Here is an 18665-nt window from a genome sequence, read left to right as displayed (position 1 = left end):
CAAATAAATAAACCTACCATGAATGCAGTAACCCTTTTAAGTCAACTTGTATTTTATTAATCACAAAAGGCAAGAAGGATGGATAAATTCCATGCAGTGGAGAGGATGAATTCCAGAGACAGACTTCTTAGTCAGAAACTTTATACCAGAGGTAGAAACAATTTGGGACTAAAATAATGTTTAAAATAGGCCAAAATGAATAAAATATTCATCTAGACATTTTAGAACAGAGGAGAGGAACAAGTTAAGGTCAGGAAAGGTCTAGAGGTTGGAGCCTGGCAGCAGCTGTCTTATACTTAGGATTCCATGGATTCTAAGTGGATTCCATGTCAAAGGAACTGATGGTACAAGAAAAGATATTTCTCTACACTTCATGGTATTATGCCTCCATTCATGTCTAGTATCCTCATTTAGCCTACCCAGAAGACAGCTCACAGACTCTTCATAGATGGTAGAAAGAGTAATGGATTTGAAATTAGAGGACCTTGATTCCTTCTATTCTGCTGGTTACTAACTGTATGACCTTGAGAAAAATCATCTTCCATCTCTGGATTTCAGTTTCCTCATCTATCAAATAAGGATGCTGAAACTAGAAAACCTCTAACATCCCTACGAAATCCATGAGCTCCAAACATCCATAAATGACTAAATGAAATTACTGTAAGTATCAGCAGTATAGTCATAGTATGATTTCAGAATCTCTCTTTCTTCCACTAACCATCTTCTTATTAGTTGAAAGGCTGAAATTTATTTGATAAAATATCATGTAATCAGATTGAAAACTTGAAATAAGCTCACAGTCCAATCTCCTTATTTTATAAATGAGGTAACTGAGGCCCCCTAGAAGTAAAATGACTTTTCTAAGATCCTCCTGGTAGTAAAGTTTGAAGGCAAGATCTGAGCCAAGATTTTCTGGCCTTAAATAAAGTCAGCATTCTTTCAGTTGTACCATACAATTGCATAATTAAATAATTTATTTTTATTATTTCATTTCATTTTATTATTTGTTTCATCATTTTATTTTATTTATTTATTCAGTGTGTCTGAACCTGTGAACATTGATGTAGGAAACTCTTGGTGAGGAAATCCCTTCTTATCAATGTTGAGCAGTGACTATATATATATTTTTTGTAATTAGTATTTTATTTTTTCCAGTTACATGCAAAATAGTTTTCAACATTCCTGGTTTTTTGGTGAGGCAATGGGGTGAAGTGACTTGCCTAGGGTCACACAGTTAATGTCAAGTGTCTGAGTCCAGATTTGAACTCAGATCTTCCTGAATCCAGAGGTGGTGCTCTATCTACTGCACCATCTAGGTGTCCCATTCAACATTCATTTTTTATAAAATTTTGAGCTCCATAGCTTTCACCCTTCCTCTCTCCTATCCACCCTCCCCAAGATGGTAAGCAATCTAACATAGGTTATATATGTGCAATCAAGGTAAACATATTTTCTCATTAGTCGTGTTGTGAAATACGAAACAGAGCAGAAGGGAAAAACCATGAAAAAAAAAGTGACAATAGTATGCTTCAATCTGCATTCAGACTCCATCAGTTCTTTCTTTGGGTGTGGATAGTATTTTTCATCATTAGTCTTTTGGAATTGTCTTAAATCATTTTATTGCTGAGAAGAGGTAAGTCTATCAAAGTTCATCACCACACAGTGTTGGAGCAGTAACTGTTTTGTAACCAATGTTATTAAAAAGTTGCCTAGGCACAACGTGTTGGCCAGAGTCACATAGCATCAGAAAAAGACTGATTCTGAGGTAGTAGTCTCTTTATCCACTAAGGCCCACTGTGTCTCAATTAGAAATAAAGGCCTTAAAATTAAAATACTTCATTAAGCCTACAATTCAGTATGACTGAGCTTCAATTAAACAAGAGTTCTTAATCTGGGATCTGCGAACTTGGTTTGTAAAATGTATGTGTATTTTGAAGACAGTATTTCAATATAATTGGTTCCCCTTGTGATCCCATGTGTTTTTTATAGACCTAAAAATTATTCTTAGAAGAGGTAAATAGGCTTCACCAAGCTGCCAAAGGAGTCCATGACACAGAGAAATGTTAAGAACCTCTGAAAAGTAGAGCCAGTGAATCAACAGTCAAGGATGAGGGGCCACCATCAGACTCCTTCCCCTTTTGGTAGGGGAAGGGGTAACAGGAGAAGTCTGAAGGGAGGAAGAGTGAAAAGTAAAATATAGATTGTATGGGTACCTGGGGAAGGGGAACCAAAAATAAGCTTGAAAAATTTCACAACTTTGGAGTTGGCCTTGTTTACTCTCAACTGGGGTAAGACCTAAAGGAGCTTTGTGCTGAGGAGTGTGTGTGTGTGTGTGTGTGTGTGTGTGTGTGTGTGTGTGTGTGTGTGTGTATGTATGTTACATCCCCAAAGGCTGGCAGCTCTGCTTTGCATAATTTATGAAACTTTTTAGAAGGGCTGATTTTATATATATAAAAGAGCACCGTTCCCAAGAGAATTCAGTAATTGAGGGATCATAGTAAGTTTATCTGAGCACTAACTGAAATTACTGGGTTCTGATGGTTTGTAAATTCAGGTCCCTGGGTTCATAAAATAACTCCAATAAGAATTCATTTCTGTCAAGTCCAGTCATTAAAAATTATGACTGATGTTTTGCAATCTTGGAGATGATCGTTTTTGCTATCCACTACTCCACATATATATAATAATTAGATGATTATAAAACATGAATGAATAACCTAAAAGAAAATCTATAGCTATAGTGGGATAAGCTCATATCAGAAATCAATTTACAAGGAAGAAATCTGCTTTACTCATGATTTTTATAGTTCTCACAACTTTCTCTGTCACTGAGATGCTAAGAACTATCAACTACCTTCTCTGCTGCCTTGCTTGAAATTAGAGGTAAAATCCTCCCTTTTAATTTAATTTAAGTCAACAAACAAAAAATAACATGAACTAAATTCTTATTGTGTACATTCTCTTCTAGGTCCTGGTATAAATCTTATATTCTCTTTACCAGTTTTTTTTTTAATAGGTACAGAAACAGGTTGCTTAAGGTACAAACTCATTTAATGGCTGTTAATTTAGGATGGAACATAATCCACTTTCAGAACAAGGAAGAAAAAAAAAAGAATTAATGCACCTCCCTCACCACATAATTTCCCTAGGCCATCAATTAATTTGGACGACAGGAAAATAGCATCAAATGCAATTTTTTTTTAGCCAATATTTTTTTCTTCTTGCCAGTATTCTTGTTGGTAGGGTTTCTGTTTAACTTACACTGAAGTATAAATTTTAGTACCATATCCCAATGACTATTTAAATATCACTTGATGGTGATATTAATATATTTTTATGACTTGGCCATCTGAGATAGATAACTTTGCCTTCCCAACAACAAATACTGATTCAAGTTGAGCACCAAATGAATCTCTTCTCTTCAGATTGAGTCATGATGTTAAAAAAGAGAATTCTACTGAAAGCAATTTAAATTATGAGGCTTGTTAGTAGGAAAAATGGTTTGGTATCAGGATAGATAAATAAAATTACTGCCATTTTCATTTCTCTCTTTTATAATCCCCCCCCATTTTGGGAGAGGAAAACAAGTTTAATCACCTCATCTTTTCCTATTTCCCCTTCCTCTTTGTTTCAGTTCAGTATAGGTATGTCACAGAGAGGCAGGTAAAGTCTTGGGTTCTCTTTGCTACCGATCTTCCACTTGAGACTGAATATAGCTGGGGTAGTGAGGGAGAAAATATATCAATTAAAATGTACGGCAGTGTGGTGTATTGAGGAAAATCCTGGACTTGGAGTCAAGACATACCAGGGTTGGAATCCTGGCTTTGATACTTACTAATCTGTGTGACCTTGAGCAAATCATTTAAACTTTCTCAGCCTCAGCATCTTCATCTGTCAAATGGGTATAATAATACTTACATATATTGCCTCAGAGCATTGTAGAGTGCAAAGTACTCTTTAAGTCTTATAATTCTTTACAAGTATGTCTATTGTCATAAATGCTTTCTTTTGGATGACAGAATCCTATGTAAGCCTTTTAATTAAAATATATATAAACAATGACCATCAACAAAAGCAAATAAATAAACATGAAAGAAATACAACCATACATAAAATCCTTAACACATCATTCCAAAATTTAAATATACATATATATATATAAATAAATATAAAGAAAATATAACCTAAAAGGAAAAGATTTAAGAATTAGAGTAAGACCCGCCTATCAAAATAGTTAAACAATCTTCCCCGAATGATTCTTTATCATAGAATCCCAGGAGGAAGATGAATCATGTTGTTTCTAAGTTTATTGATGTTACTTACATGCCTAGTGCCATGTGCCTGGTGAAAAGCCAAGACTAAATTCTACCACAGTTTTTCTCCTTTCCCTCTATTTATTAAATAGACTTTTTTGTTGAGTAACTATTGTGTGCACAGCACTTTATGATACACAAAGATGAATAAGAAATGGGTCCTGGCTTCATGGACCTCAGAGTAGGAAGGAACAAGACAAATGCAACTCTAAAATGAGCTTTATTTAAAAAAAAAAAAGGATGAGTCACATGTGCAATGGGATTTCAGAGGAGGGAAATTCTGCAGTTATTTCTAATCATTCAGTGTCATTTGATATTTCCTAGTGCCTGGATTTGTTTGTTTGTTTTTGCTGGGTCCCATTTCACTTTTCCACATGACAGGGAATGAAGCAGAGTGGGTAGTTTTCTGTGCTAAATAATAAAACAGTTACAAGACTCCGCTATGTTAAGGCTGTCTCTCAGAAATGTGAAGGTCTTTCAGGCATCCTAGGAATTGCACTATCATCTCCAAACATCTGTCATATGTTGGACATGTGTGAGTCAGCAAATAAACATTTTTAGTCTGAAAACTTAACTTCACGATTCAGCCAAGCATGTTAATTTCAGTATGCTCACAGAGGAATATTTTCCAAAATACTCTAGGTTTAAAGCAATGTCATCCATGCCTGCAGGCAGTTCTTTCTGTGCCAAAATATCTATTTGTCATTGTGTACACATGACTCAACAGTGATTAATGATGGCCCCCGTAAGTAGGTGACAGTGTTGCTAAGTTATAAAATTTCAGGATTCAAGAAGATACTTTGCTTTACATACTACTGTATCTATTATTATTGTTTATTGTCATCACCATCATTAATAAATAATAATATATAGACCTCTGGTCATCATTGATTGGAAATACAATATGAATCTTAATTATTTTTTCCTGACTCAGTTTAGGAGAAAACAATACTTGGAGTGATTTTTCCTAAACCCAGAGCTCTACAGAGCAATGTGAGTGGTCTGCCGCTTTTCTATATTTTTGGAAGGTACAGCATCATATTGTAAGCTGCAGTCAAGGTTTAAAAGGAATAGTCCCCAAATTTCAAGTTCAGATATTAGTTACAAAAAAATCTAAGAATTACTATATTGAAGTAAATAATTGCCTTCTACCTCCTTGCTGGATAAAATATCCTCCCACTGTCTTTGAAGCGAGTTAGCTCTCCTTTGTCATTTCTGCTTTGGGTATTCTGTGTCACTCATCATCTACTAATAGGTGAGTGGAAATCATGTCTTCATGAAAGCTCAGTCACCCAGAGTGATCTACAGAGGATTATCAGGCTGCTTGGCTTGTGCTAAGGCAGCAGAAGCAGTGACATTGAAGCTGTTTCTGAGAATCATACCTAATGAAGTGTCAGGAGTAGCTGCTTAAGGACCTACAATGTTGGTTGCAAAGATTTTGTCAGCTTTGAACCATCACTCATTCTTCACCTTGTCAGCTGAGCATGACGGGAAGTGTTAACCTCTTTGCCATCTGCTTCCCCTCTCTTTCCAAAGTGGAAGCCGAAATTCATCATTAGCCATTGTTTTATAATGAACTATTCTAAATGTAAAAGGCAACCTTCCTGTGCAATGAGGTCAACCCCACAAACAGGGAAAGATGATCAAAGGATGAGGATTAGGTGCCATGTGCATCCTGTATCCATTTATTTGAAAGATAGAGTTTTCTATGAAAGAGTGTTTTTCAGAACTTGTTACTCTAAAAAAATGCAGCAATAGTGCCAGATGAAGAGTGGAGTATAAGCTTACTGACTAAAAGGTGTAGAGTGGGAGGGATGAGTAGACAAGTGAAAGGTGACTGATGATAAGAAGAAAAATAGTAGCATAAAATAAGAAAAAACAAACTTCTGCCCTACTGTTCAAAGAATTTCTTAGATAGCCTTCTTTTCATTTATCTCAAATCTGTGGAATATATTTCTCTGGTATTACATAGCTAATTAATATCCAATTGAGAAATTAAAACATATACACAAACATAAGCTTTTATTTTGATCCCTTTTAGACTAGCTATCCTCTGAGGACTACTGCTAGTAAGTAGCTGACCTGGGATTTAAACTCATGACCCTTAAATCCAAAATCTGTGCTTCTTCTACACCATGGAAAAGAGAGAGATGGTTCTCACTGGTCTTACAAAGCTTTTCTTTGAAAATACTTACATGCTGCTGAATAGAACTGAAGAGAGCCAAGCAATTATGTTCACTGGGTTCCCTACAAAATTATGTTATCTCAACTGGGTCTTTCTATGCAGGATGCCAATCCTTTTATTTCTCCCTAATTAATTCTCCATGCCACTTTCCACAGTGTTAGAAACCTTTTATCTTCTGAAATCTCTCATAATACTCTATCCCCTCCTCACTCACAGATGATTTGTCTCTTACTTCATTGAGAAAAAGAGACCATTCATCATCTTTTTCCCCATCTCTTCATCTTAACAACCCCAACTATCATCCTCCATTATTTCCTCCTTTATGGAATTCTTTGATGAAAGGGTGACCTTTTTCTTGATCCTATCACTTCTTCTTTCTCCAACAGATTGCCCCCCAACCCAATAGTTTCTTCTGTTGCTGCCTACAAATTCTCTCAAGTCTCAACCAAGAATCCTCACTAGACTTCACCATCTTCTTAAGCTATTGTCCTATATCTCACCTTTCTTCCTCAGTTGAACTTTTCAAAAAGCTTTCTACATTCATTGTAGTAGTAGTGAAAACCTCTTTTTATCTTCCTATTTTCTATGCTATCTACAATTTGAAATCAGCATCATCCTTGAACTCCGAATTGCCCTTTCCAAAGTCATTGGTGATTTTTTTAAGGCCCAAATCTGATTACCTTTTGTCAGCCCATATCCTTCTTCATCTCTTTGTTGCACTTGACACTTTATCCATTCTGTTCTTCTGGCTGCTTTCTCTTCTCTCAGTTTTTGTTGCATTGTTCTTCTTTGCATCTTCTACCTCTCTGACCATCCTTTCCCAGTTACCTTTCTTAGATCATACTCTGTAATGGTAGCTGTCCCCCAGAGCTCTGTCCTGCACTCTCTTCTCTTCACTCTCCCTATTCTTTCTTCTTGTAATCTCATTTGTTTACATGAATTTAATTACCGTGTCTGTGCTGATGATTCTCACATCTATGTTTCCAGCTCTAGTTTTTCTGCCAATGCCCAGTCTTACACTACTAGCTGTCCATAGAATATTTCAAATTAGATGTCCTATAGATCCCCCAAAACCCATCATATCCAAACAGAATTAATATTTTTTTCCCTCAAAAGCCATGCCTTTTATGGACTTTCTTATTTCTTTTGAGGACACTACCATCTCTCCAATCACTCAGGTTCACAACGTGAGTGTCATCTGTGATTCTTTACTATCACCCACATATCTACTTAGTTGCCAAATCTCATTTCTACTTCCACAATATTTCTCACATTCAACCCCTTCTCTTCTCTTACATAGATATAATCCTAGTTCAGGCCCTCTTGCATTGGATGATTGGAATAACCCTAATGTATTTTAATGACTCTTTAATCTGACCTCTTTCTTTCACCTAGCTACAAAACTGATTTTCCTAACGCTCAAGTCTGTCCATGTCACTCCCCTACTCAACAAACTCTAATTACTCTCCATTATCAAAGCCCTTCATAACTTGACCCTAACCTACCTTTTCATACTTGTTGCATTTTATTCTCCTGCTCTTTCTTATCCACTGCACTAGATAGCCTTTAAATTTGCTTTCCTCCATGCCTAGAATGTCCTTCCTTCTCACCTCCATCTCTCTGAATCAATCCTGTACTTGGAAAGCTGATTTTTCCCTATGTCTTACGTCTCATTTCTGGTTAGAGCACATAAAGACTGGTTATTATCTTTGTCATCTAAAACCAAGTCTTCTTTGTATGGCAAAGGGGTGAGGGGAATTACACTACCTCAGTTACAGGTCAATATTGTATCCAAACATATTAATGGAATTAACATAAGTGATCTCTGAAGTCAGAGCTTCTCAGAGGGTTGGAAAGCAGGGCAAGTCACAAGGATTACACTAAGAACACTAGGGTATAGCTGGAAATCTAGCAATGGAAGGAAAAATAGAGCTTTTAATTGTAAATCCACCACCAGTTTAATGGCTCAAAAGGTGACCTAGCCCGTTGCAGAGCTTAGAAAAATCTGCAGCCCAACCTAGTGTGCTAAGAGGGAGATGTGGAAAGAACCTCATTGATGAAAGTTAAATCCAGTTCTATGGAATCCAATAAGCATTTATTACGTGCCTACTACGTGTGAAGCACTGTGCTAGGTAATGTGGATACAAAGGAAAAAGGGAAAACAATTCCTGCTCTCCAGGAGCTTATTCTACTGTATATTAATTCATTCTGTTTGTCACAGTAAGATTTCGTAGAATCACACAACTTTGAGAATTGGGAGAAACATTGTAAACCATCTACACCAATGTTCTCTGTTTCACAAATGACTAACACGATGATTGATGTCATCCTTTGTCTAGAGATAATGGCAAAGGCAGAGGTTTGGGGCATATAATGGCCTATAAAAATTCAACTTAAAATAAATTCAACCATCAACTTAAAAAATTCACTTTCCACTTCAGGGCCTATAAAAATTCTCCTTACCCCACATAATTTGGATGCTTGGAGATATGGAGAATTGTTATAGGCTTTTAAGTTTTTCAAAGTATTTTACATGTGCTGTTTCATTTGATCTAATCCTTTGAGGCAGGTACTATTATTATCCCCATGCTACAGGTGAGGAATGGAATCTACAAATGGTTAAACTTACCCAGGGTAAGTTTCTATATCAGGATTTGATCTCTGGTCTCTCCTGACTCCAGGTAAAACAGTTTTAGGCATGGTTCCTCAAATATTCTCGTTTCAAATTGAGGAAACATAATTTTGGAATCCTTAGAGTAGTAAATGTTTTTAAAAAGGTAACTCTAATGGCTACAAGGGAATGCTGGAAACCTTGTTAAGTCCTGTCTAGAGGGAATGTTGTTTCTTCTCATATTTCTATATTCCTGGCTCAGCAACTCAGCAACACTTGGGAATATGGATAGCAAGTCTAGCATTTACTTAGTGAAAATAATGCCAAAAGTGAAATGGAACTTCCTAATGCTTTTTTTCCCCTCCTTTATTCTAAGATCATCTAAAATGGCAAGAAACTTGAGTCAAGAATTCAATGTGAAAGATTAATAAAAGTTCTGTGTTGCACTTGACTTAATTCATTTCTTCTTTCTATGTCATTCACTGTTAAAATGGGACCTCTAAGTTTAAAGAGCATATAACATCAGGTTTTTCCTCTCAAGGAACACCAGATGAAATGCAATATAGCTGATGGAATTTAAGACCCATGGTTTACAGATAGATGAATTAAAAATAAATTCAAATTGGAGAAGTAATTCATCTCATTGTAGTTGGAATTCATGTTATACAAATACCATATCAAGTTCACTTACCAGTGCTTGAAAGGCCAATGAAATATAAACATTCTAATTACAAAACATTGGGGCAAATGGATGCTCAGTGTATAACACATAATAGGTACTCACTGAGTATAAAATGAATCAATCAATCAATGAAAAATTAAAAGTCTTATTGCTTGAATAAATGAGCAGTTTGGTGATATTTATTAGATTGTAATGTAAGTATGGATATCATACATAGATGCTAAAAATTTTGTCTTCTGGAAAGACCACAGTCACAATGGCCATTAATGAATTTTTAAATGACCTCCTTTTATAAAGTGCCCATTTCACTGCTGAATACTTATTGTTTGGATAATTTCTAGCTTCCAAGTCATTTGTGTAAAAAAAAAATCATTAATTTGTATGTAAACATCTCAAAGGAAAAAGAAATAAGGTGATCATTAGCTCAGATCTGCCACATTTCAACTATGTTCTCCCTATTCATTCATACGAACCTGACCATATTATTGTTCCAAGCATCTTTTGGCAGCCTTATTAAAGGCATAGGGAGGAGAAAACATTATAAAGCAGAAGAGCTAATATTATTTTGCCTAACACAGCCTGGTAATCACAACAATGACATAGCAGGAAATAAGGGGAAGAAAAAATGGGGCAATTTACCATCAACTTTTAGGACAATAGAAGCTGAGTAATATCAAGGAACCTGAATCCAGATTCTTGAAAGCCACTCTCTTCAATATTCATTTTAAGCAAGGCACCAATTAAGTGATGAGAGACCACTCACTGAGAGCATTTATTATCACAAAAAAGATTGTGGTAGTTGTCTTTAAATGGACATATAAAAATCACTCAACCACAGTATGGCATGGGGATGTGTGGGCAGGTAAGTAGGATATTTGGAGTGTTTATGAGATGAAATTCTAGGAAAGAAAATTACAATAGTATTATTTCAAAAATACACAGTATATTTATTGGTCTGACTCAAAATGTGCCTGTCTTGGTGTGTCATTTTAGGTCATGAGAGGCTACTTGATGACAAAGGCAATGGTGCCATGAAACTTTTCTGGTAAAAAGTTCAAGGACCAAAAGTCAGAAATCTGGGTTCTTGCTCTGGCTCTGCCACGTACTGACCATATGATCTTGGAACAGTCCCTCAACCTTGCTGAAACATTGTTTTTCTGCTATCTCTGTAGGAAAGAGATACCAATATCTGCTCTGCCTACTTTACTAAGTTAAGAGCTATTAAAGTAAGAATAATAACAGCTAGCACTTACATAGCACTTAAGATTTGCAAAGCACTTTATAAAAAAGATTTCAGGGGCAGCTAGGTGGCGCAGTGGATAGAGTACCGGCCCTGAAGTCAGGAGGACCTGAGTTCAAATGTGGCCTCAAACCAAACACTTGACACTTACTAGCTGTGTGACCCTGGGCAAGTCACTTAACCCCAATTGCCTAAAAATAAAAAAAAATAAATATGATTTTATTCTATCATCACAATAACTCTAAGTGGTACTACTTATATTATGTCCCTTAAAGTTGAGAAAACTAAGGCAGGCGAGTTAAGTGACTTGCTCAGTGTCATGCTGTCATTAAGTATTTGAGATCAGTTTTGAACTCAAGTCTTCCTGACTCCAGATCTAGTATTCTAGGACTAAAAATAAGAAATTTTGGATTCCAGTGTTGGCTCTGGCAGGTGCTGGGTATATGATCTTGGAGAAGACCCATAACCTCTCTGAGACTGTTTTCCTGCTATTTTTATAAGAAAGGGATAACAATATCTATCCTGCTACTTCACAGAGATGTGAATATATTCAGACTCATGGAACATAAGACCTGGCAGAGAAGTTAGAAAGCTTCTAGGCCAAATGAAATAATGGGCAAGAAAATGCTGTGTAAAAGCACCCAGCTATAAAAATGTAAGGTATCATTGTTCCCTGGTAAAGGCATTCCCTGTCACTTTTTAAATTATGAATGTGTGCTTTAGAAATTACAAAGCACTGTACAAATGAAAGGTATCATTGCTATTATTATCATTTCTTTAGCACTTAAAGATTTGGAAGAACCCTCCTGAAATATGATTCCCATCTCCTTCAGTTTCTCTTTCTATTCCCTGATTCCTGAGTAGATCCCAGTCACTGATGGAAAGTCTAGAGAAAAGAAGACTCCAAACAATGTCATAGCAATCTCAAAGTCAGAAGATGCTTGCCATGGATCATCATGGAAGATTCTGGATTTATTATTTAATGAGGAATTTGTGGTGTAATGGAAAGCAAATTGAACTGTATTTTGTAGCAGAATTTTGAGTCTATTACTTACTTTCTAATTTCCTGAATGTCAATTTCTTCATTTAAAATGGCAGGAAAAATATTTGTATTACCTAACTCCTGGGATTATTGAGAGGAAAGGGCTTCTTAAACCCCATTTTTTTTTTTGTAATTGTGACTTTTGCTGGTAAGTTTAACACTAGGCTTTATTATAAAGTCTTACTTAATCTCACTCAGGGTGGTTAGGTGACACAGTGGATAGAGCACTGCGCTTAGAATCAAGAAGACTCATCTTCATGAGTCCAATCCAGCCTCAGATACTTATTAGCTATGTAACCCTAGGCAAGTCACTCAACCCTGCTTGCCTCACTTCCTCATCCATAAAATAAGCTGGAGAAGGATGTGGCAAACTACTGTAGTATCTTTGCCAAGAAAACCCCAAAATGGGGTCAGAGAGAGTTGAACAACAACAAAAAATCAACTCATAGAGATATTTCACCTGAAAAATTAGAAAAACAATTTAGAGGTGGAATAATTATTTTGGATAACTTGAACATTGTTAAGATGCAAAATGAGTACTTTGTGATCCTCCTCCCTCTTTTAGGCCTCTCTCCTGTATAGAAACTCAGATCCTATAATCCTACCTATCTTTTCTCAGAAGTTTTTGAAAATAGCTAGGAAGAATCAAGTAAGTAGAGTCAAGTGAACAGTATACAAAATGATTATAAAAATGTAAGTGCAAACAACTCTAAAAGGCAACTCAGTTCAGATTAATCATAATGTCCAGTGGCTTTATATTAGGAAATGAGAGTAAAAGTGAAATGTATCAGTGTGTGTGTGTGTGTGTGTGTGTGTGTGAGAGAGAGAGAGAGAGAGAGAGAGAGAGAGAGAGAGAGAAAGAGAGACAGAGAGACAGAGAGACAGAGAGTAGTTTTCCACACATCTTGGGTACACTACTATAAACTATTGCTCAGCTTTTCTGTATGGCAGGCATCACTGATGCTCCTTCAACTTTTCCAAGTCTGTTTGTTGTCTGAATCTTGATGTTAGCTGTTCAGAAGAAGAAAAGAGCCCTGTTATCTACTGTTTTAAACATTAATCTACTTTTTCTTATTCTTTGATTCAGATCATCTTTCATGATAGGTGCTTTATCATAAAAATTACCCAAGAACTCTTGAACTATCTTGACTATCTCAGGGAGGTAGCTCAAAGGCTGTGGAAATGTTGACATGTATATATGTATGTATACACACACACACACACACACACACACACACACACACACACGCACACATGCCTCTGTGTGTGTGTGTGTGTGTGTGTGTGTGTGTGAAAACACTCCTTTTCTCTTTTTCTTTTTTGCCCTCTCCTCTGCCTTCCCGGAATCCTACCAAAAGATAATTACCTGCTGTCTTGAGGACATCCTGATGGGACTACCTGGCAAAGCCAGAGAATTTGCCTTATTTGATACCCTTCCTTTCCGGCCCCTCCCTTTCAGTTCTGGTGGTCTCTGTTAAATCTCTTCTTCTGCCTACATAGGCCTCCTATGGTAGTAGTTTGTTCTCTTTGCACTCAGGCTTAAAAAAAAATTCCCACTTAGTGATAGCTGGTGCTGAAACAAAAGTTCATTTGCATGTCAAAGAGGTGCTTTTAGCTTTAACACCCAGTAACTTAATTGCTAAGAAGTGACTAATGTTATCTGTGCCTTTTTAATGTTTTGTCCATAAACATGTTTACTAACTGCGGACCTGTTCCATGGGAAGGTGGCTTTGTGTGCAATGTCAGGAGAGAAAATGTGTTCATAACTCTACGATGACAGGTATTAATGAATAGCTATTTTCTGAATTTATACACCTCCATCTCCGCTTAATGGGTGTATTTGTAAAGCTCATTTGAAAATAAAACTGCGCAATTTTCTTCCATAATGTTCCAGTTGTAAACAGAGAATACAAATGTCGATCATTTAGCCTTACTACATACAGATTTGCATAGATATCATCTCTTGATTTGAGATTTGTTCTGACTCCAATCTGGGAATATTTTTTTTTTCTTTTCTGCCCTTGTGCTATGGAGCTTCTCACCTTTAATCTTCATTTGTTTACTTCCTGCCAAATTTCTGTTTCTCTACAATGTCAGTCTTTCTATGTAAGCCCCATCTTGACTGACACGTTAAAGATCCTGAGAGAACAGATGGCATGTTCTGCCATTTACCAGCTCTATGACATTAGGGAAATACTTTATTTTATCTGACCCCCAGTGTGTTCATCTGTAAAACTGGGATAATTATACCTTTCATTATAGCTGAAATCTATACAATATTGTCTCCCCTGTTAGAATGTGAGATCTTTGAGAGTAGGGATTGTCTTGTTTATATTCTCAGTGCATTGTAAACAGTAATAACTTAATATAGGTTTTTCATTTATTCGTTCAAGCGTGTATTATGCACATAATCTCAGATGATAGTACCAATAACAACACTTGCTATTTATATAATGCTTTAAATTTTGTGATATATTTTACAATCCACTACCTCACGTGAACCTCACAAGAACCCTGTGAAGAAGGCACTACACTATTATTATCCTCAATTTACAGATGAGGAAACTGAGGCACAGAAAGATTCAGAGATTCAAGGGATGCCTCAACCAGTAAGTGGCAGCAACATGACTCAAACCAGAGACTTCTTACCTTCAAATTTTATACACAATCTACTATACAATTCTGCCTCTCAACTATTTATTGTTTTAAAATATTTGATGAGTCATCTGTAATTAACTCAAGTTGACCACTTTGCTTACTGAAGGAATATTTAACCCCATTATTGAGTTGTATGAAACAACTGATACATAGAATAGCAGTTCAAAGCTAAAAGGGACCTCTCATTCCACCTTCTCTGCATTTGCAAAAGAAGAAACTAAGAGAGGGAGGAAGAAAGAAGGTTAAGAGACTTGCCCAAAGTCATTACTCATATTATCTGGGATTTGAACCCAGGTAATTGACTTCAAATTCCCTACCATTTCACAGCATTGCCTGCATCAAAGACTTGAATCATAAGGACAAAATTTTCAAATTGCTAAATACAAGGTAGTATCACCATCAACAAATATTTAATAAGGAGCCTTTATAATTTCATCAAAAAGCGTTGTTCTAGTTACTTCTGATAGAAGTGGATGGCAGAGTTATCAGCTGTCATAGATTTTATAATCTTGCTAGAGAGAAGGGCCGCACATTTAAAAGAAGGTAGATAGGTGCCAAATGAGTGGTACTGACTATAAGTGAATGCTGTTGGGTTTCCTAGGAGAGAGAAATCATGGTGGGCCAGAAGTGGTGGGAAAGGCTGGGGGTGGAGAGGATGTGGGATTTTAGTAGATGGATAGGATTTGGATGGGCAAAAATAGGCAAGATATATTTGTAGCTGGGGACAGGGCCACAGTACAGTGGTAGTAAGCAGCATACTGAGGTTTGAAAGCTTATGTCAGAGATTAGTGTGGGAGAAAAAAGTCAGAAAAGTCTTGAGGCCAGGTTGTAAAGAACCATGAATGCTAGACTTTATCCTTCAGACAGTGGGGAATTTTTGAAATGTTTTTCCATTAATGTTTGCACAGCCTTATTATAGAAATATAAATCAGGCAATGCTGTGTGGGATAGGATGGAGGGTGTTAAACCTTGACCTCCATTGGTGGTGGAATGGATTAGGCTAGACTGGATGTCAAGGAGCCCAGAAATTAGAATCACTAGGGTGGGACAGATAAGGGCCCTGGAAGTCCAGTTGAGTAGTAGTTGCTATCTATATGACCTTAGACATCTTATTTGACCTTTCTAGGCCTTAGTTTCCTCATTATTTGTAAGACAAGGAGATTGGACTAAATGATCTCAAAAGTGTCTTCCAGCTCTAAATAAGATCGTAAGGAGACCAAATGGTAGACAGCAGATAGGTGATCTTTGCCTTAGATGTTAAGAGAGTCTGGAAGTAGACAAAAGTGTTTTGGCATGCAAGTGATCTATATTGTGGAGTTTCAACAGCAGGAAGTGGGGAACTTAGCCATGAGGATTAGGAATCTGGGGCAAGACTTGAGTGTCCAGAAGGAGGCAGGAACAAGGCCTAGTCTCAGCTCCATGGTAACTTCAGCACAGATGCTTTAAAGTTGAACCTCCAAACTTTGCTTGTGTCTAGTAGTCTTTATATCTCCTCTACCTAGAGGTCATTTTGGTCTCAAGAGCCTAGTGCAAGGCTGAACCTGAACTCAAGGAATTCCAGCTGTGGGAAATGGGATGATTTAGGGGCAATGAGTCAGGTTGGATATAGAAAAGGGAATAGAATGGATATGCAGAGACTAGTTAAAAAGGTAATGGTCTAGATGGAGTTCTCCCATAGATCAAATTCTAGGTTCTCATCCTAGGCCTAGGAGCTTTTCCCAGGATGCTTCATACAACTCATTTCTCTCTCCTACTCCTCTGTCTCAGCCAGTTCTCTCTCCAGGTCTCGTGGTTCAAAATCTCCTTTAATATCCTTTTTTTTTCTTCAGGGAATTCTAAGCCAAAACCTCTGCCCTGAAGACTGTTTATTTCCTTTTTCAGTCTCTATCATCCCACCCCCATTCTTTATGAGATGCTTCTCAGGATATTTAAATAGGATATTCAGGCAGAACTATCACCTGTGGGATGAGGGCTTGCCAAACCCTTTTCAGGGCTCCTAATCCACTTTTGGTGTCCACTTCTCACTCACCTCTCACTCAACTCTCCAAGAAGCAGTGGCCCACCCCACTAAGACTGTGATGGGCTAAACTAAGTGGATGTCTACCCCAAGCATGTGAAGACTTTTCCCCAGGGGACTGGGCAGAGGAGAACAATTTGTTGCAATGGTCATGAAGTCAGCTAAAGTAGGCACTGTGGAGCATTCAGAGCTGAGAAGACACTCCTTCGTGTATCCACTGCATCCTGGGGCCATGGTCATTCATCTTGACTTTTGTCTTGCCACTGGACTTCGATAACTCTGGAAGAGAGTAAGGCTAATGACTTGGTGCAACTCTGCCTCACTTAAATCTAATTCATGTGCAAGTTAAGATATCATCCATCATCCACTATCTTACCCCAACAGTGTGGTGTCATTGATCCTTTACCAAAAGGAAGCATGAACAACAACTTCCCCTGAAAAAACTTTCCGGGGTCTTTGGAAGAACATAATTGTTTGTGGTATCTGTGGTACTGTGTGACTACACTGGGCTTTAGTCTGTTCACTCTGAATCCCACCCCAACTTTTTATGCAAACTTATCCCCAATCCCCTTCCTGAAATGCTTTTACACTGAATTCTAACATCCTGCAAACAGTTTTCTATCCATTTATGTACTAGTTTACTAGTCTTATTTTGTTCTATATTCTTTCCATATATGAGTGTCCACCTTACTATGTTCATAAAATCATAGATCTAGTGTAGGGAATAACCCAATGGTCATCAGATATGGTCATGTAATTTAATAGATGAGAAATGTAAGCACCAAAGACCTTAAGGGTCTTTGGTAACATGGGCAGCTAGACAGCACAGTAGATAGCATGTCAGGCCTGGAGTCAGGAAGACTCAGCTTCCTGAGTTCAAATCTGACCTCAGACACTTGCTAGCTGGGTGACACGAGGCAAGTCACTTGACCCTGTTTGCCTCAGTTTCCTTACCTGGAAAATGAGCTGGAAAAGGAAATGGCAAATTGCACTAGTATCTTTGCCAAGAAAACTCCAAATGAGCTCATGGAGAGTTGGACACGACTGAAAATGACTCACCAATAACAACAATATTAACTCAGCTAGTAAATGATAAGAGTTGGAGTTTGAACTTGGGTCTTCTTACTCTAAACTCATGTTCTATTGTACTACATTGCTTCTCACAGATTATAAAGTATTAGAAGGCATAATTGTAGTCCAAATAATTCTGTTACTTTAACATCTATTGGAAAACCAAGAGAATTTAGAGAATGAATAAGTTTTCTGAAGATGCTGCAAAGAGGAATACTGAAAGGACCTTGAGAAGTCCATCCTTGTCCCTCTCTCAGGCTCATTATATCACCTAAGATAGATGAGACTCTAACCAATTTTAAAAGGTTTTCAAAGAAGAAAATTTCATGACCTTTTCCAGTAACCTATTCTAGCTATTAACTACTCTATTACAACAAACTTTCTTATATCTAACCTAAATCTGTAGGGTCTTAAGGAATCAAAATTGGACAAAAATACTTAGCAGTGAATTTTCTGATCATAGTTAAGATTTTATTTATATGTAGTAAATTTATAGAACACATTTTTTCCTCTAAGTTAAGAGGATTTTTATTTTTATCCTGAAGAAAATGCTAAGCTAGAGTTTTTTGGCAAAAGGATTGAAATTCAGGATAAATGAGAAGCTGGAAAATGCCATAGATTATAGAAGGTAAGAAAAATAGCTTAATTCTTTTTTGTGTGTATTTTGAGTGTTATTACTTAGCTACCAGAGTATGTTGAAAGCTGGTTTTAACATGCCATATTTGGGGATAAGCTTATTTCTTTAAATCATAAAAAAATTCAAATGAAGACTTGATGTATTCCACTGTTTGCCTTGCAAGGCCCTGAGGAACCAACATTAACTTATGCAAATTCACAAGTCATTTG

General features: G+C 36.9%; 1 protein-coding gene and 1 long non-coding RNA gene across 2 annotated transcripts in view; one reads left to right on the top strand and one right to left on the bottom strand.

Annotated features, from left to right (window-relative positions):
* FRMPD4 (FERM and PDZ domain containing 4) overlaps positions 1-18665 on the top strand; it is a 746498-nt gene that overhangs the window by 64507 nt on the left and 663326 nt on the right.
* The window catches only part of LOC110222483 (uncharacterized), a 58129-nt gene continuing 50000 nt past the window's right edge, over positions 10537-18665 (bottom strand). The window contains exons 3-4 of the long non-coding RNA XR_002328397.2: positions 16761-17027; positions 10537-13084 (exon numbers count right to left, since the gene is read on the bottom strand). This is a non-coding gene — a long non-coding RNA (uncharacterized LOC110222483). The remainder of the gene's footprint in view (positions 13085-16760; positions 17028-18665) is intronic.

The sequence above is a fragment of the Phascolarctos cinereus genome, unplaced genomic scaffold, assembly GCF_003287225.1.
Source record: "Phascolarctos cinereus isolate Bilbo 61053 unplaced genomic scaffold, phaCin_HiC Scaffold_726;HRSCAF=1367, whole genome shotgun sequence".
In the NCBI taxonomy this organism is placed as follows: Eukaryota; Metazoa; Chordata; class Mammalia; order Diprotodontia; family Phascolarctidae; genus Phascolarctos; species Phascolarctos cinereus.
The sequence above is the reverse complement of the archived record's forward strand: the minus strand, read 5'-3'. Positions and strand labels throughout refer to the sequence as shown.